This window comes from Eleutherodactylus coqui, chromosome 6 (genome assembly GCF_035609145.1).
Source record: "Eleutherodactylus coqui strain aEleCoq1 chromosome 6, aEleCoq1.hap1, whole genome shotgun sequence".
In the NCBI taxonomy this organism is placed as follows: domain Eukaryota; kingdom Metazoa; phylum Chordata; class Amphibia; order Anura; family Eleutherodactylidae; genus Eleutherodactylus; species Eleutherodactylus coqui.
Window position 1 is genome coordinate 25,383,030 of NC_089842.1, and position 20,343 is coordinate 25,403,372.

Below are 20,343 nucleotides of genomic sequence, written 5' to 3' on the forward strand. Positions count from 1 at the left end.
TGCTGTGAGCAAAGAAGAAAGTGGGTTATCAGTCTGCAGTCCAGCTCTTTTCAGTTCACCCTCATCTCCAGGTCAAAGCTCTTTCTTGGTAAGGAGCCCACCTATACCCCATTATCTTCCCTCTCGGTCAGCATTAGACAAATCATGCTGCTGACTGAGAGGGAAGATGATGGGGTAGAGGTGGTCTCCTTAGCAAGGAAGATCTACACTTGGTGATGAAGGTGAACTAAAGAGTGCTGGACTGCCACTTAGAGTTCAGTGCAGTGAAACAGAAAGGGTCACAAGTTCTTGATTACAATCCCAGGATCTACAGCGGAAAGTGGGAGTGCTGAAGGAAACATCACAATGCAGACACAAATGATGAGACGTACAGAAGAACCACCAGCATCCAGTTATTTTGCCTTATGCTATCCTCCGCACTCTTATGCTGCTCCATACATATGCATTGACCTCGGTTCTGGCACCATATTGGTGTAGTAGATACAGTAACAGGACTGAACTCATGTAGTATAACTCCATATCAGCATGGGTTTCTGAGAGATCGCTCCTGTCAATCCAATTTAATTAGCTTCTACAAGGAGGTAAGTTCTAAAATGGATCGGGGAGAGTCATTGGATTTTGTGTATCTGGACTTTTTCAAAGCATTTGACACTGTTTTGCATTAAAAGGTTGGTATATACAATGCTTGGTCTGGGTGAGAATGTGAGTACTTGGCCCAGTGATAGAAAGCAGAGGGGGTTATAAATGGTACATACTCTGATTGGATCAGCGATACTTGTGGAGAATCACAGGGGGCAGTATTGGAGGGGTCATCATTACTAGTGCGGTACCACGGGGGGGGGGTGTATTGGAGGGGTTACTATTACTAGTGGGGTACCACGGGGGGGGGGGGGGAAGTATTGGGCGATATTCCTTTTAATTATTAATGACCTGTTAGCCGGATTGTACAGTAAAATATCAAAGATTTGCAGATGATACCAAACTATGTAAAGTAACTAACACTAGAGAGGAAAGAATGTGGTGACAAGAGGATCTGGATAAGTTGGGGGCAGAAAAGTGGCAAATGAGGTTTAACACTGATAAATGTAAGGTTCTGCACACGGGCAGGAAATCCATGTCCCCATTACACACTGTGATTGTTCTCAGCAAGAGAAACCAGTAATCTTGTAGATATGATACCTTTTAATGGCTAACAAAAATACATGATGTTATCGCAAGCTTTCAAAGCTTCACAGACTAGTGATTCACTCAAGGTTGATATAAAAAAAACATTTAATATCCATAAATCCTCCAAAAGAAAGAGGAAAGTCAATACAGTGACACGTAACACAGAAGATGGCTGCAGGCTTACTAAATGTCTACACATAAGATAGGACATGGAGTCATATTCATTTCACTAACAGGGTGCATCACAAGAGGTCTAGGGGTGCATGATGAGAACATTGTTTTTCCTCTTTACAAGTCACTGGTCAGACCACACATGGAATATTGTGGACAGTTTTGGGCACCGGTACTCAAGAAGGACATATCAGAGCTTGAGCGGGTACAACGGCGGGCAACTAAAGTAATAAATGGAATGGGCGCACTACAATATCCAGAGAGGTTATCAAAATTGGGATTATTCACTTTAGAAAAAAGACGACTGAGGGCCGACCTAATAACTATGTATAATATATTGGGGGGCATTAAAAGATCTCTCCCATCATCTATTATACCCAGGACTGTGACTGTAACAAGGGGGCGCCCTCTACAACTAGAGGAAAGAAGATTTCTACACCGATATAGGAGATTCTTTACTGTTAGAGCAGTGAGACTAAACAAGTCTCTGTCCGAGGATGTGGTAACGCAGAACTAACTAAAACAAGAGTACCAGAGAGGTCTGCATGCCTTTGTTGAGTGATACAATATTACATGTTATATCACTGATTACTCAGAAGGGTCGGTGATCACGGGATTATTCTGATTACCAGATCCAGGAAGGAATTTATTTCCCTAAAATAAGGAAAATTGGCTTTTACCTCCAGATTGACATTGAGGGGAGTAGTAGACTGAACTAGATGGAGATAAGTTGTATTTTAAACTAAAATACTATGTAAGCTTGGTTTTGGTATCATATTTATGTAAAAAAACTTAGTTCTGGTACCACATGTATGCAAAAAGCGTTTGACTAACAGCTAAAGTACATGGGCAACAGCTTTCACCTGATTTATCAGTAGGGGGCGTGACTGCTAAAAGTACTTAGGGCAGCATGAATTCTAAACACAACCCTGACTACAGATATGATTCTGAGAGGTGGACTGGTCTATATACTGCTAGAGAGGAACAGCTTATATAGAGGTGTACTCTGCAGAGGTGCTGGTTATATGGAGGTACACTAGTTATAAGTAGTAGACTAGTTATACAGAGGTATACCGCTTACGTAGAGGTGTACTGTACATAGGTACTGGTTATATGGAGGTACACTGGTTATAAGTAGTAGACTATATATACACACACACACACACACACACACACATAAATATATATATACACATATATATACCGCTTACATAGAAGTGTAGTGTACAGAGTTGCTGTTTGATAGCAGATGTAGTCAATGCAGACACCGAGGTCCAAGATAAAAGAGAAAGTGAGCAATTGCTCAGAGGAACTTGTACAGATCCATGCTTGTGTAGATATTCTCCTGAAGCTAAAGATTAGAGATGAGCGAACGTACTCGTCCGAGCTTGATACTCGGGCGAATATTAGCGTGTTCGGGATGCTCGTTACTCTTAACGAGTACCACGCGATGTTCCGGTTACTTTCAGTTTCCTCTCTGAGACGTTAGTGCGCTTTTCTGGCCAATTGAAAGACAGGGAAGGCATTACAACTTCCCCCTGTGACGTTCCAGCCCTATACCACCCCACTGCAGTGAGTGGCTGGGGAGATCAGGTGTCACCCGAGTATAAAAATCGGCCCCTCCCGCGGCTCGCCTCAGATGCGTTGTGAGTTAGCTGAGGGAAAGTGCTATTGTGTTGGAGCTGCTGTAGGGAGAGTGTTAGGAGTGAATGTAGGTTTCAAGAACCCCAACGGTCCTTCTTAGGGCCACATCTATCCATGTGCAGTACTGTGGAGGCTGCTGTTAGCAGTGTTGCACATTTTTTTTTTTTCAAAATCGGCCATGCAGAGCATTGCGCCCTGCAGTAATACTACAGGGACAGAAGTGGTGGTTAGGCAGGGAGAGTGTTAGGAGTGAGTGTAGGCTTCAAGAACCCCAACGGTCCTTCTTAGGGCCACATTTAACCGTGAACAGTACTGTGCAGGCTGCTGTTAGCAGTGTTGCACTTTTTTTTTTTTTTCAAAATCGGCTGTGCAGAGCATTGCGCCCTGCAGTAATACTACAGGGACAGAATTGTGTAGGCAGGGCCAGAAGACATATATTATTGATTGAATATAGTCAGTGGGCCTTCCCTTTAAAAAAAAAAAAGGGAAAAATTCTATTTGGCCTGCCTCTGACAGTCCTCAGCGTTCTGGGTACGTGTGTGGTGGGTGGAGAACGTAAAAAAATCATACGCAGCCAGCTAAGTTTAACAGCAGGCTTGCGCCAATTTATTTCCTGGCTGGGAAATCACCGCTCTGCTGCAGTTAATATAACACTGCAGTTCTGTGACACACAGCAGGGCCACAGAACACATTTGTTATTGATTGAATATAGTCAGTGGGCCTTCCCTTTAAAAAAAAAAAGGGGAAAAATTCTATTTGGCCTGCAGGCTTGCGCCAATTTATTTCCTGGCTGGGAAATCACTGGTAATACAGCATGCTGAGGGGTAGGGGTAGGCCTAGAGGACGTGGACGCGGCCGAGGACGCGTAGGCCCAAGTGAGGGTATGGGCACAGGCCGAGCTCCTGATCCAGATGTATCGCAGCCGACTGCTGCGCGATTAGGAGAGAGGCACGTTTCTGGCGTCCCCACATTCATCGCCCAATTAATGGGTCCACGCGGGAGACCTTTATTAGAAAATGAGCAGTGTGAGCAGGTCCTGTCGCGGATGGCAGAAAGTGCTTCGAGCAAGCTATCATCCACCCACAGTTCGGCGCCGTCCAGTGCTGCAAATCCGAATCCTCTGGCTGCTGCTCCTCCTTCCTCCCAGCCTCCTCACTCCACTACAATGACACATGCTCAGGAGCGGGAAGACTCCCTGGAACTGTCCTCGGGCCCCTGCTCAGTTTGGGCAGCAGTGGTTCCTCTCCCACCAGAGGAGTTTATCGTCACTGATGCCCAGCCATTGGAAAGTTCCCGGGGTCCGGGGGATGAAGCTGGGGACTTCCGGCAACTGTCTCAAGACCTTTCAGTGGGTGAGGAGGACGATGAAGATGAGACACAGTTGTCTTGCAGGGAGGTAGTAGTAAGGGCAGTAAGTCCGAGGGAGGAGCGCACAGAGGATTCGGAGGAAGAGCAGCAGGACGATGAGGTGACTGACCCCACCTGGTGTGCAACGCCTACTCAGGACAGGTCTTCAGAGGGGGAGGCAAGGGCAGCAGCAGGGCAGGTTGCAAGAGGCAGTGCGGTGTCCAGGGGTAGAGGCAGGGCCAGACCGAATAATCCACCAACTGTTTCCCAAAGCGCACCCTCGCGCCATGCCACCCTGCAGAGGCCGAGGTGCTCTAAGGTCTGGCAGTTTTTCACAGAGACGCCTGACGACCGACGAACAGTGGTGTGCAACCTTTGTCGTGCCAAGATCAGCCGGGGAGCCACCACCAACAGCCTCACCACCACCAGCATGCGCAGACATATGATGGCCAAGCACCCCACAAGGTGGGACGAAGGCCGTTCACCGCCTCCGGTTTGCACCGCTGCCTCTCCCCCTGTGCCCCAACCTGCCACTGAGATCCAACCCCCCTCTCAGGACACAGGCACTACCGTCTCCTGGCCTGCACCCACACCCTCACCTCCGCTGTCCTCGGCCCCATCCACCAATGTCTCGCACCGCACCGTCCAGCTGTCGCTAGCGCAAGTGTTTGAGCGCAAGCGCAAGTACGCTGCCACGCACCCGCACGCTCAAGCGTTAACCGTCCACATAGCCAAATTTATCAGCCTTGAGATGCTGCCGTATAGGGTTGTGGAAACGGAGTCCTTCAAAAGTATGATGGCGGCGGCGGCCCCGCGCTACTCAGTTCCCAGTCGCCACTACTTTTCCCGATGTGCCATCCCAGCCCTGCACGACCACGTCTCCCGCAACATTGTACGCGCCCTCACCAATGCGGTTAGTGGCAAGGTCCACTTAACAACGGACAGGTGGACAAGCACAGGCGGGCAGGGCCACTACATCTCCCTGACGGCACATTGGGTGAATTTAGTGGAGGCTTGCACAGAGTCAGAGCCTGGGACCGCTCACGTCCTACCCACCCCCAGAATTGCGGGCCCCAGCTCGGTGGTGGTATGTTCGGCGGTGTATGCTTCCTCCACTAAAGCACCCTCCTCCTCCTCCTCCTCCTCCTACTCAACCTCTGTCTCGCAATCTAGATGTGTCAGCAGCAGCAGGACGTCGCCAGCAGTCGGTGTCGCGCGGCGTGGCAGCACAGCGGTGGGCAAGCGTCAGCAGGCCGTGCTGAAACTACTCAGCTTAGGAGAGAAGAGGCACACGGCCCACGAACTGCTGCGGGGTCTAACAGAGCAGAACGACCGTTGGCTTGCGCCGCTGAGCCTCCAACCGGGCATGGTCGTGTGTGACAACGGCCGTAACCTGGTGGCGGCTCTGCAGCTCGGCAGCTTCACGCACGTGCCATGCCTGGCCCACGTCTTTAATTGGGTGGTTCAGCGCTTTCTGAAAAGCTACCCACGCTTGTCAGACCTGCTCGTAAAAGTGCGCCGGCTCTGCGCACATTTCCGCAAGTCCCACACGGACGCTGCCACCCTGCGGACACTGTAACATCGGTTTAATCTGCCAGTGCACCGACTGCTGTGCGACGTGCCCACACGGTGGAACTCTACGCTCCACATGTTGGCCAGGCTCTATGAGCAGCGTAGAGCTATAGTGGAATACCAACTCCAACATGGGCGGCGCAGTGGGAGTCAGCCTCCTCAATTATTTTCAGAAGAGTGGGCCTGGTTGGCAGACATCTGCCAGGTCCTTGGAGAGTTTGAGGAGTCTACCCGGGTGGTGAGCGGCGATGCTACAATCATTAGCGTCACCATTCCTCTGCTATGCCTCTTGAGAAGTTCCCTGCAAAGCATAAAGGCAAATGCTTTGCGCTCGGAAACGGAGACGGGGGAAGACAGTATGTCGCTGGATAGTCAGAGCACCCTCCTGTCTATATCTCAGCGCGTTGAGGAGGAGGAGGAGGAGGAGCATGAGGAGGATGAGGAGGAGGGGGAAGACACAGCTTGGCCCACTGCTGACGGTACCCATGCTGCTTGCCTGTCATCCTTTCAGCGTGTATGGCCTGAGGAGGAGGAGGAGGAGGATCCTGAAAGTGATCTTCCTAGTGAAGACAGCCCTGTGTTGCATACAGGTACCCTGGCACACATGGCTGACTTCATGTTAGGATGCCTTTCTCGTGACCCTCGTGTTGCACGCATTCTGGCCACTACGGATTACTGGGTGTACACACTGCTCGACCCACGCTATAAGGAGAACCTTTCCACTCTCATTCCCGAAGAGGAAAGGGGTTCGAGAGTGTTGCTATACCACAGGACCCTGGCGGACAAGCTGATGGTAAAATTCCCATCCGACAGCGCTAGTGGCAGAAGGCGCAGTTCCGAGGGCCAGGTAGCAAGGGAGGTGCGGAGATCGAGCAGCATGTTCAGCACAGGCAGTGCAACACTCTTTAAGGCCCTGGACAGCTTTATGGCTCCCCACCAAGACTGTGTCACCGCTCCCCAGTCAAGGCTGAGTCGGCGGGAGCACTGTAAAAGGATGGTGAGGGAGTACGTAGCCGATTGCACGACCGTCCTCCGTGACGCCTCTGCCCCCTACAACTACTGGGTGTCGAAGCTGGACACGTGGCCTGAACTCGTGCTGTATGCCCTGGAGGTGCTTGCTTGTCCTGCGGCTAGCGTCTTGTCAGAGAGGGTGTTTAGTGCGGCTGGGGGAATCATCACAGATAAGCGTACACGCCTGTCAAACGACAGTGCCGACAGGCTTACACTCATCAAGATGAACAAAGCCTGGATTTCCCCAGACTTCTCTTCTCCACCAGCGGACAGCAGCGATACGTAAGCAATACGTAGGCTGCACCCGCGGATAGAAGCATCGTTCTGTATCACCATCCAAAACGGTGACATTTCTGCTTCATCAATCTGTGTATAATATTCCTCCTCCTCCTCCTGCTCCTCCTCCTGAAACCTCACGTAATCACGCCGAACGGGCAATTTTTCTTTGGGCCACAAGGCTCACTCATATAATTTTTCCAAACAATTTTTATACGTTTCAATGCTCTTACAAGCGATGAAACTTTAACTTGAACCAATTTTTCATTAAACTGGGCTGCCTCCAGGCCTAGTTACCACTTAAGCCACATCAACCAAAGCGATTAATGGGTTTCACCTGCCATCTTGGTTGGGCATGGGCAATTTTTTCTGAGGTACATTAGTACTGTTGCTACACCAATTTTTTTGGGCCCTCACCTACAGTGTAATCATTGTAATTTCTATGTTCTTCGCCTGCACTCATGGTACAGAAAGGTGTGTGGGGTTGGCCTACACTTTTGCTACATAAATGTAACTGGGGCCTTGTCTATACTGCAGCTACTGAAATGTGAAAGAGACTGTTATCTCCCTAAACTGCTGCAATGGGAATTGTTACTGGGGCTTGTCTTGAGTGCTACTATTACTGAAATGGAACTAAGACTGCGCTCCTCCTATATTGCTGCTTCGGAATTGTTACTGGGGCCTGTCTTGAGTGCTACTATTACTGAAATGGAACTAAGACTGCGCTCCCCCTATACTGCTGCTAGTGATATGTTAGTGGGGCTGTCCCTAATACTACCGCTGAAATGTTAATAATTCTGGGCTCTGCCTATGCAGCAGCTAATGGTATGTCACTGGGGTGTGGAAACAGAGGCTTCACAAAGACATGATGGCGGCGAGGCCATTTCCTACCAACGCTGTTACTGTTAAGGTGCATATAACCACAGACACGTGGAGAGGACACATAGTGCCTCCAAAACATCCCCCTCCTCCTTCAACAATGAAAACATTCTTGGCAAATACCTTTGCATTGGTCCGTCTGGTGGCAGTCCAAGAAGTTCACCTTTAACGACACAACAAGAGAGCACCACCACCATCCCCCCGCCACGGACCACTTAATCATGGCCACATTCCGAAAACCAACTACATAAAACCGCGCTACTAGGTCCGCAGTCACCACCACATTACCACCAACGAGGTTACTGTTAAGGTACATATTACCAGTCTGACTGGGGCATGCAGTGTGGGCCAAAGCCCACCTGTATTGTATCTGACGTTAGCTCTGCTGAGTAGGGCACTGCAATGGGATATATTTATGTACCACCGGTGGGTTCCAGGGAGCCACCCATGCTGTAGGTGCACACGGAGTTTAACCTACATCTGTCCACTTGTAAAGAACCCCAGTCAGACTGGGGCATGCAGTGTGGGCCGAAGCCCACCTGTATTGTATCTGACGTTACCTCAGCTGTGTTGGGCAATGCAATGGGATATATTTATGTACCGCCGGTGGCTTCCTGGCACCCACCCATGCTGTAGGTGCACACGGAGTTTAACCTACATCTGTCCACTTGTAAAGAACCCCAGTCAGACTGGGGCATGCAGTGTAGGCCGAAGCCCACCTGTATTGTATCTGACGTTAGCTCTGCTGAGTAGGGCACTGCAATGGGATATATTTATGTACCACCGGTGGGTTCCAGGGAGCCACCCATGCTGTAGGTGCACACGGAGTTTAACCTACATCTGTCCACTTCTAAAGAACCCTAGTCTGACTGGGGCATGCAGTGTGGGCCGAAGCCCACCTGTATTGTATCTGACGTTAGCTCTGCTGAGTAGGGCACTGCAATGGGATATATTTATGTACCACCGGTGGGTTCCAGGGAGCCAACCATGCTGTAGGTGCACACGGAGTTTAACCTACATCTGTCCACTTGTAAAGAACCCCAGTCAGACTGGGGCATGCAGTGTGGGCCGAAGCCCACCTGCATTAAGCACGACATTACCTCAGCTGTGATGGGCAATGCAATGGGATACATTTATGTACCGCCGGTGAGTTCCAGGGAGCCACCCATGCTGTGGGTGCACACGGAATTCCCATTGCGGAGTTGTTCCTGCCTGTGACTATTTATAAAAAAACGCGGTCTGACTGGGGCGTGCAGACACCTTGACAAAATGAATAGTGTGTGGCACATAGGTTCCCCATTGCTATGCCCACGTGTGCAGCTCCAGATGGAGGTGGCACAGGATTGGATTTCTCATTGCTTCTGTACAGCATTGTGGACTATCGGCCCGCCCCTTTTATGGGGGGGGGGTCGCTGCCTAGCCATGCCAACCCTCTGCAGTGTGTGCCTGCTTTGCCTCTGGCAGACGCACTTATAAATAGACATGAGGGTGGCGTGGCATGAGGGCAGCTGAAGGCTGGGCAGGGACAGTTTGGTGTGCGCTGTGGACACTGGGTCGTGGGGGGGGGGGGATTTGGCAGCATGTAACCCAGGAGAAGTGGCAGCGGAGTGTCATGCAGGCAGTGATTGTGCTTTGTTGGAGGTAGTGTGGTGCTTAGCTAAGGTATGCCATGCTAATGAGGGCTTTTCAGAAATAAAAGTTGTTGGGAAGGGGGGGGCACTCTTCCCGGTATTGTGGCTTAATAGTGGGACCTGTGAACTTGAGATGCAGCCCAACATGTAGCCCCTCGCCTGCCCTATCCGTTGCTGTGTCATTCCCATCACTTTCTTGAATTGCCCAGATTTTCACACATGAAACCTTAGCGAGCATCGACGAAATACAAAAATGCTCCGGTCGCCCATTGACTTCAATGGGGTTCGTTACTCGAAACGAACCCTCGAGCATCGCGATAAATTCGTCCCGAGTAACGAGCACCCGAGCATTTTGGTGCTCGCTCATCTCTACTAAAGATGTGTGCAGAAGAAGCCTGTCAAGATGTAAGTAAAAGATATGACACACAGCTGTAAAAGGAAGTCACCAGCTTGTGTCTTACTGCAAGAGAGACCAAGAGACAAAGGGTACTTGTAGAAGAGGAGAAAGGGGACTCCAGAGGGAGAGGGAGGATGCCCTCAAAGAAGCCACTCAGTTGAAAACAGAAATTGAGATTGTCAGGAAAGAGAACCTGAGAAATGTAGCCAAAGAAGAAGCTGATTATGTTTGGAAGCACAAACCGCTTAATGTGAACAGGACTTTGAAATAAAACATTTTAAATGAGAAAAATAAATTTGAGAAATATCCTTCAAGGGCCCATGATGCAGGATCTCAAAATGTAAACAAGAGCCCAAGAGTTAGCCCCATTTACATTCAAAGATAATTGCTCAAAATTTGTTCAAAAGATAGGATGATTGACAGATGATTGAGTGATCATTTTGCATAAGATGCTAATGGGCACTAATGCGCATTAGTAGCTTATTAGCTTCATTTGCATGTACATGAGCTTTCCTCCGCTGTATCCAGATAACAGCAGGTACAGCAGATGGGACTTCAGCTAAATATTTCCCCATGGAGAAACACAGCATGCAGTCCCTACTATCAGCTCTTTGGCTTAAAGGGGTTGTCTCATGAAAGCATGTGGGGTTATGCACTTCTGTATGGCCATATTAATGCACTTTGTAATATACATCGTGCATTAATTATGAGCCATACAGAAGTTATTCACTTACCTGTTCCGTTGCTGGCGTCCTCGTCTCCATGGATCCGTCTAAAATCGCCTCTTCTGGCGATTTTAGACGCGCTTGCGCTGTGCGGTCTTCTCCCTTCTGAATGGGGCCGCTCGTGCCGGAGAGCTGCTCCTTGTAGCTCCGCCCTGTCACGTGTGCCGATTCCAGCCAATCAGGAGGCTGGAATCGGCAATGGGCCTCACAGTGAAGATCCCGGCGGCCATCTTACTAAGGTAAGTAAGAAGAAGGAAGAAGTCGTTTTGTTTTTTTTTAACACATGCATCGGGTTTGTCTCGCGCCGAACGGGGGGCCTATTGAATAAAAAAAAAACCCGTTTCGGCGTGAGACAACCCCTTTAACAATGGATTTTAAACTGAAATAAAAATCATCGTTCGGCTAAAAGGGAAGTGATGGTCGCATTTACACGCAACGATAATTCTAGCACAAAAGACATAGTTTGGGTAAATTTTGAGCGATAATTTTTGTATGTAAATGGGGCTTTAGAGATGATGTGTTGCATGTTAGAAGATTCTACAGATTTGCATAATTAAATTGCAAAGTTTCAAGCACAAATATCACAGTTGAAAATGCAGTTAGCTAAGAAAGAAGGAAGAATTACATGGCTTGGAAAAGAATAGAAGAAGTGTCTGCACACCAGACTATCACTATTAAGAAACATGGTGAACTGGAGTCTGAGATAAGTGAACTCAAGGAAACCTGGAATTGGAGAAGCTACTTGCAGCCAGGTGGAAAAACGAACAAAGGTCTTGGTAGATATACTGGATTTCAAAGAAGCCCAGGAAGCACTCCAAGAGCAAGTGGTGACCAGCTACAGATAAGCTTGGGTGAGGGAGCCGAAGTATCTGAACCTCAAATCTAGGAGCTGACTGAACAGCTAGAGAAAACTGAAAAGGTGAAAGAAGCCTTGGAAAAGGCCAAACAGGCTTTGGAAAGTGAGTGTACTGGGTTGACCAATGAGGTAAAGGTGCGATTCCAAGACAAGCAGGAGTCTGAAGGCAAGAGAAACATGGTAGAGACACAGGTTCAAGAGCTACATGTGAAAATCTCAGAAGGCAACAAGTTACAGACAGAGATGTCTGAGAAGGCAAGTAGACTGCGTGTGGAAATGGAATCTCAGATACAAGAGTCACAGAAGCTGGTGCAAGAAGAGACGTGCCAGAGGCTTGACCTTACTGCACACCTCAAGCAGTGAGAGAAAGATGCAGAAACAAAGAAAAACCTGTCAAAGCAGATTTCAATGCATCAGAATCTGGTTGAAGATATTCCAAAGAAAATGGAGGGGAATTCTCTGTGCTTGGTCTCTGTTGAAGAGCAAAAGAGAGAAATCGTAGAAGAACAGGAAGCTCTGTCTACAGAACTACAGAGAGTCTCTGACCAGCAGCTGCAGTTCCAGGGGGAGATTGAGTTGTTGAAGTGCCAGTCAGAGATGCTACTAGAACAACAAATCACAAGATGAATTCAGTGCAGAGAAAGGTTCTGCGTACAGGAGCTTGAAGAACGGTTCAGTAGAGACATTGAGAAGCTGAGGGCTGAGCAACAGAGGGAGGGTGAGCAATCCTCTGAAGTGCAAGAGACCAAAGAGAAGGTAAAAGGTGAGGTTGCTGAAGGTGAAAAAGCCACTGAAGAAGCTACAGGTGAAGAGAACAATGTGAAGGAAGCTGCAAAGTATAGCAAAACAGAATCAGAAGAGGCAGGCTCTACACAAGAGCATTATGTATCTGGAAAAAAGAAGAAAGTTTTGCAGAGACTGCAGGAGGTCTTGTCTGGGAGTCACATGATTAACCTTCAACAGCAAATACAGTCTTCAGAGAAGCAACTGAAGAGTCAACGGCAGCTCATGGATGAAAAAGCAATTGAGCGAGAGCATAACAGAGATGAGGTCCAGCAAGAGATTCAAAATCCAGAAGTTGCAGCTTAAAACTGTCAGAGAAGGGATACCCAGACAGGGGGAGAGAGAGAGAGCTTCAAGCATGGTGCTTCGACAAAGGAAGGGTTGAAATGGTGAAAAGACCGATGGTCCTTGTCAAAGGGGGGAGATATGTCATAGTGTAGTTAGAGTGACCGGCAGAGGGCTGCAAAGTGATCATTTTGTTAACTAATGAGAGAGAATACATGTGTGGTTACGGCAGGGAGGAAAGTAAAAGCTTCAGTTCCTGCCACACTCAGGGTTGTTGTGGAGCTCCTCAATGCCGGAGGAGACTGCCCTCTCTGGGATGAGGATCAGTGAGATCTCAGAGAGGAGCATATCTGTTTGTTGCCCACAGGTGGTTCCTGGGAGAACTCCTAGATGGAATATTATAATTTCTTCCCTATGTCTTTCTTCCCTTACCTTCACTACAAACTGGCCTGTGTGGGTTTTTTGAGTGCTGCCAACAGTCTCAGAATAGAAAACGGTGATCCTGAGCGAGAGGCAATCCCCCAGATGGTCACCGAAGGTTATAAAGAAGTATACATGTATACAGAGATTACATGGAGGTGTTCTGGTTATATAAAGGTTACAAAGAAATATACTGGTCATATAGAAAATCTATATAGGTATGTTGGTATATGCAGGTCATAAAAAGGCGTACTGCTTACATAGAGGTATACATATTAGAGGTGGTGGACTAATTACATGGCGGTGTACCAGTCATACAGAAATTATATTAAAATATACTGGCAGGGATTATATAGTAGTAATATTATTATACTAGCAGAGATTATATAGAGGTGTACTGGTATATAAAGGTAATATTATTATACTAGCAGAGATTATATAGAGGTGTACTGGTATATAAAGGTAATATTATTATACTAGCAGAGATTATATAGAGGTTTACTAGCATCTAGAGGTAATATTATTATACTAGCAGAGATTATATAGAGGTGTACTGGTATATAGAGGTAATATTATTATACTAGCAGAGATTATATAGAGTTGTACTAGTATATAGAGGTAATATTATTATAATGACAGACATTATATAGTGGTGTACTGGTATATAGAGGTAATATTATTACGCTGGCAGAGATTATATAGAGGTGTACTGGTATATAGAGGTAGTATTATTATACTGCCAGAGATTATATAGAGATATACTAGTATATATAGGTAATTTTATTATACTAGCAGAAATTATATAGAGGTTTACTAGTATCTAGAGGTAATATTATTATACTAGCAGGTATTATATAGAGGTGCACTAGTATATAGAGGTAGTATTATTATACTAGCAGAGATTATATAGAGGTGTACTGGTATATCGAGGTAATATTATTACGCTGGCAGAGATTATATAGAGGTGTACTGGTATATAGAGGTAATATTATTATACTAGCAGAGACTATATATGGAGGTGTACTGATATATAGAGGTAATATACTAGTAGAGATTATAAAGAGGTGTACTGGTATATAGAGGTAATATTATTATACTGGCAGAGATTATAAAGAGGTGTACTGGTTAGGGATGAGCGAGCGTACTCGGAAAAGCACTACTCGCTCGAGTAATTTGCTTTATCCGAGTAACGCTGTGCTCGTCCCTGAAGATTCGGGTGCCGGCACAGAGCGGGGAGCTGCAGGGGAGAGCGGGGAGGAACGGAGGTAAGATCTTTCTCTCCCTCTCTCCTGCCCGCTCTCCCCTGCTCCCCGCTGCGACTCACCTGTCAGCCGCAGCGGCACCCGAATCTTCAGGGACGAGCACAGCGATACTCGGATAAAGCCAATTACTCGAGCGAGTAGTGCTTTTCCGAGTATGCTTGCTCATCCCTAGTACTGGTATATAGTGGTAATTTTATTATACTAGCAGGGATTATATAGAGTTGTACTGGTATATAGAGGTAATATTATACTAGCAGAGATTATATAGAGGTTTAGAGATGAGCAAGCATTTAAAAGGCTTGGTTTGGCCAGTTTGCCAAATGTTTGAACTAAACTGAAAGTCCATAAAAACCCAAAAATGAAGAGGAGTGGAAAGAAGAATAGATGAAAGAGGTTCTTCAATGGATGTGGCTCAGTTTTTAGCTCTTGCATTACTGGGGTCTGAGGTTCATATCTGACCAACCACCAGCACATGGCGCTCTTAGACAGCGCTCAATAGTAGTTTTAGGAGGTTTTATGAATTTTTAGTTCTATCAAAACAAACCGAACTAGTTTAGTAAAGCTCAACCTGAAACAGAGTTCTACTGGTGCAGTTCGCTCAGCACTGTAGAGGTTCTATAGAGGTATACTGGTTATAGTTGGTAGACTAGTTATATAGAGCTGTACTGCAAACATAGAGTTTATATGGTACTGATGAGGTCTATTGGTTTATCACATGTAAGGGTCTGATTCTGCCCCCCTACAGCTCGTACTCAGCCCCCCAGCTCTCCTTCCCTGCAATGTCTGTATGTGAGACGCTGCCCTGTTCATTACTGTATTGTAGTTTGACAGTATATGTCTGCTATGTTACTTGTGACCACTAGATGTCGCTGTAAAATCACCAGGCTTCTACATGTAGTTGGCAGTCACAGGCAGCATATGGCCGTGAAAGATGGACTGTTTGGCATGTCATTTTCATGTGATGTTCTTGCTATTTGCATGCGATTATCACATTTTTCTCTGCTCTGCTCTTCCTGTTCTTAATAAAATAATCTGAGTAATAAAAATGCATGCGAGTGCGGACCGTTATTTTATGTTCCCATAAGAAATAAATGGGCGATTCTTGAACAAGAAATACCCAGAAATAGGAGAAGCTGCGATTTTTCTAACTCAGATTATCAATCCAAGGAAAAGCACAGTCATGTGAATTAACCCATTCAAATGAGTGAGTTCTTTTTCCTGCGCTAACTTTTCCATCTCACAATCAGATAGTGCAGTGTCCAAAGAGCAGGCCCTCAGCCGAGGAGACAGCGGGGTAAAGAGATAACCTTGTCATGGGACTCTACCGTCTCCTCCTCTGGGGGTAGCTTGGGACTCGATCTCGTTACCAACCGGTGGAGATCACAAATTAGTAACCGTAGTTGTTGCAGCCGTGCTGAGGCCTGCAGGCCAGACCAGGTTTTGGGTGTGCCCATGCTTCTCCGGGAGCTGAGAGGTGTGGTAGCTGCAGGAGGAAGGTCAGTTAGCACCTGGTGCTGAGTAGCCTGGCTCCTATTTAAACAGGGCCAGCACTATCTCCTGTGCTGGTCAATCACTTCAGTTGCATTTTTTACAGCGACGGAGCAACACAGCTTGGCGGAAGCTCTCCATGCAAGCTAAGTTCTTTTCTGTTTTGTTTGGTTCTGTTTCGCTTCTATTTTGTGCTAGGGCTCCCTGATAGGGACTTGTTTGTGGCCCAGGCACGCGTGCGGGCTCGCACTTGTCAGAGCGATCGGTCCGCCGAGTAGGCAGGGCCCCCTCCCGGGTTAGGGGACTATAGGGAGAGTATTCCCCATTGGGTTATGTTTCCTTTGCACAGTTGTGCCTTTGATTTATGTTATTGAGGTTGCATGTCCGGAGGACGCAACAGTGGAGATGAGCGAGCACCAAAATGCTCGGGTGCTCGTTACTCGAGACGAACTTTTCGCGATGCTCGAGGGTTCGTTTCGAGTAACGAACCCCATTGAAGTCAATGGGCGACCCCAGCATTTTTGTATATCGCCGACGCTCGCTAGGGTTTTCGTTTGTGAAAATCTGGGCAATTCAAGAAAGTGATGGGAACGACACAGCAACAGATAGGGCAGGCGAGGGGCTACATGTTGGGCTGCATCTCAAGTTCCCAGGTCCTACTATTAGGCCACAATAGCGGCAAGAGTGGACCCCCCCCCCTCCCAACAACTTTTACTTCTGAAAAGCCCTCATTAGCAATGCATACCTTAGCTAAGCACCACACTACCTCCAACAAAGCACAATCACTGCCTGCATGACACTCCGCTGCCACTTCTCCTGGGTTACATGCTGCCCAACCCCCCCCCCCCACGACCCAGTGTCCACAGCGCACACCAAACTGTCCCTGCCCAGCCTTCAGCTGCCCTCATGCCACGCCACACTCATGTCTATTTATAAGTGCGTCTGCCATGAGGAGGAATGGCAGGCACACACTGCAGAGGGTAGGCACGGCTAGGCAGCGACCCTCTTTAAAAGGGGGGGGCGATAGTCCACAATGCTGTACAGAAGCAATGAGAAATCCAATCCTGTGCCACCTCCATCTGGAGCTGCACACGTGGGCATAGCAATGGGGAACCTATGTGCCACACACTATTCATTCTGTCAAGGTGTCTGCATGCCCCAGTCAGACCGCGGTATTTTATAAATAGTCACAGGCAGGTACAACTCCGCAATAGGAATTCCGTGTGCACCCACAGCATGGGTGGCTCCCTGGAACCCACCGGCTGTACATAAATGTATCCCATTGCAGTGCCCTGCACAGCAGAGCTAACGTCAGATTAAATGCAGGTGGGCTTCGGCCCACACTGCATGCCCCAACCTGACCGGGCTTTTTAATTCATAGACACAGGCAGGTACAACTCCCTATTGTGAAGTCCCTGTGGACCGACAGCATGGGTGGGTGCCAGGAAGCCACCGGCGGTACATAAATATATCCCATTGCATTGCCCATCACAGCTGAGGTAATGTCATGTTTAATGCAGGTGGGCTTCGGCCCACACTGCATGCCCCAGTCAGACTGGGGTTCTTTAGAAGTGGACACATGCAGTTACAACTCCCTGTGGACCCACAGCATGGGTGGCTCCCTGGAACCCACCGGCGGTACATAAATATATCCCATTGCATTGCCCATCACAGCTGAGGTAAGGTCATGTTTACTGCAGGTGGGCTTCGGCCCACACTGCATGCCCCAGTCAGACTGGGGTTCTTTAGAAGTGGACATATGCAGTTACAACTCCGTGCGGACCGAAAGCATGGGTGGCTCCCTGGAACCCACCGGCGGTACATAAATATATCCCATTGCAGTGCCCAACACAGCTGATGTAACGTCAGCTGTAATGCAGGTGGGCTAAAAATTAATTGGATTACACTGTAGGCGAGGGCCCAAAAAATTGGTGTACCAACAGTACTAATGTACCTCAGAAAAATTGCCCATGCCCAACAGAGAGGGCAGATGAAACCCATTAATCGCTTTGGTTAATGTGGCTTAATTGGTAACTAGGCCTGGAGGCAGCCCAGTTAAAATAAAAATTGGTTCAGGTGAAAGTTTCAACGCTTTAATGAGCATTGAAACGTATAAACACTGTTTACAAAAGTAATATGACTGAGCCTTGTGGGCCTAAGAAAAATTGCCCGTTCGGCGTGATTATGTGAGGTTTCAGGAGGAGGAGCAGGAGGAGGAGGAGGAATATTATACACAGATTGATGAAGCAAAAAGGTCCCCATTTTGGATGGTGATAGAGAACGATGCTTCCATCCGCGGGTGCAGCCTACGTATTGTTTAGGTATCGCTGCTGTCCGCTGGTGGAGAAGAGAAGTCTGGGGAAGTCCAGGCTTTGTTCATCTTGATGAGTGTAAGCCTGTCGGCACTGTCGGTTGACAGGTGGGTACGCTTATCCGTGATGATTCCCCCAGCCACACTAAACACACTCTCTGACAAGACGCTAGCCGCAGGACAAGCAAGCACCTCCAGGGCATACAGCGCGAGTTCAGGCCACATGTCCAGCTTCGACACCCAGTAGTTGTAGGGGGCAGAGGCGTCACCGAGGATGGTCGTGCGATCGGCTACGTACTCCCTCACCATCCTTTTACAGTGCTCCCGCCAACTCAGCCTTGACTGGGGACCAGTGACACAGTCTTGCTGGGGAGCCAGAAAGCTGGCAAAGGCCTTGGATAATGGTCCCCTGCCTGCGCTGTACATGCTGCCTGATCTCTGCGCCTCCCCTGCTACCTGGGCTGCGGAAATGCGCCTTCGGCCACTAGCGCTGTCGGATGGGAAGTTTACCATCAGTTTGTCCACCAGGGCCCTGTGGTATAGCATCATTCTCGAACCCCTTTCCTCTTCGGGAATGAGAGTGGAAAGGCTCTCCTTATACCGTGGGTCGAGCAGAGTGTACACCCAGTAATCCGTAGTGGCCAGAATGCATGTAACGCGAGGGTCACGAGAAAGGCATCCTAACATGAAGTCAGCCATGTGTGCCAGGGTACCTGTACGCAACACATGGCTGTCCTCACTCAGAAGATCACTTTCAGGATCCTCCTCCTCCTCCTCTTCTGGCCATACACGCTGAAAGGATGACAGGCAAGCAGCATGTGTACCCTCAGCAGTGGGCCAAGCTGTCTCTTCCCCCTCCTCCTCATGCTCCTCCCCCTCCTCCTCTGGCCATACACGCTGTAAGGATGACAGGCAAGCAGCATCTGTACCCTCAGCAGTGGGCCAAGCTGTCTCTTCCCCCTCCTCCTCATGCTCCTCCCCTCCTCCTCCTCCTCAACGTGCTGAGATATAGACATGAGGGTGCTCTGACTATCCAGCGACATACTGTCTTCCCCCGCCTCCGTTTCCGAGTGCAAAGCATCTGCCTTTATGATTTGCAGGGAACTTCTCAAGAGGCATAGCAGAGGAATGGTGACGCTAATGATTGCAGCATCCCCGCTCAGCATCTGGGTAGACTCCTCAAAGTTTCCAAGGACCTGGCAGATGGCTGCCAACCAGGCCCACTCTTCTGTAAATAATTGAGGAGGCTGACTCCCACTACGCCGCCCATGTTGGAGTTGGTATTCCACTATAGCTCTACGCTGCTCATAGAGCCTGGCCAACATGTGGAGCGTAGAGTTCCACTGTGTGGGCACGTCGCACAGCAATCGGTGCACTGGCAGATGAAACCGATGTTGCAGGGTCCGCAGGGTGGCAGCGTCCGTCTTGGAGTTGCGGAAATGTGCGCTGACCCGGCGCACCTTTCCGAGCAGGTATGACAAGTGTGGGTAGCTTTTCAGAAAGCGCTGAACCACCAAATTAAAGACATGGGCCAGGCATGGCACGTGCGTGAGGCTGCCGAGCTGCAGAGCCGCCACCAGGTTACGGCCGTTGTCACACACGACCATGCCCGGTTGGAGGCTCAGCGGCGCAAGCCAGAGGTCGGTCTGCTCTGTCAGACCCTGCAGCAGTTTGTGGGCCGTGTGCCTCTTATCTCCTAAGCTGAGTAGTTTCAGCACGGCCTGCTGACGCTTGCCCACCGTTGTGCTGCCATGCCGCGCGACACCGACTGCTGGCGACGTGCTGCTGCTGACACATCTTGATTGCGAGACAGAGTTCGCGTAGGAGGAGGAGGAGGGTGGTTTAGTGGAGGAAGCATACACCGCCGCAGATACCACCACCGAGCTGGGGCACGCAATTCGGGGGGTGGGTAGGACGTGAGCGGTCCCAGGCTCTGACTCTGTCCCAGCCTGCACTAAATTCACCCAATGTGCCGTCAGGGAGATATAGTGGCCCTGCCCGCCTGTGCTTGTCCACGTGTCTGTTGTTAAGTGGACCTTGGCAGTAACCGCGTTGGTGAGGGCGCGTACAATGTTGCGGGAGACGTGTTCGTGCAGGCCTGGTACGGCACATCGGGAA

At 48.8% G+C, this 20,343-nt stretch overlaps 1 protein-coding gene across 1 annotated transcript in view; it reads left to right on the forward strand.

Annotated features, from left to right (window-relative positions):
* LOC136633508 (uncharacterized) overlaps positions 1 to 20,343 on the forward strand; it is a 767,630-nt gene that overhangs the window by 133,876 nt on the left and 613,411 nt on the right. The gene's annotated exons all lie outside the window — the stretch shown is intronic.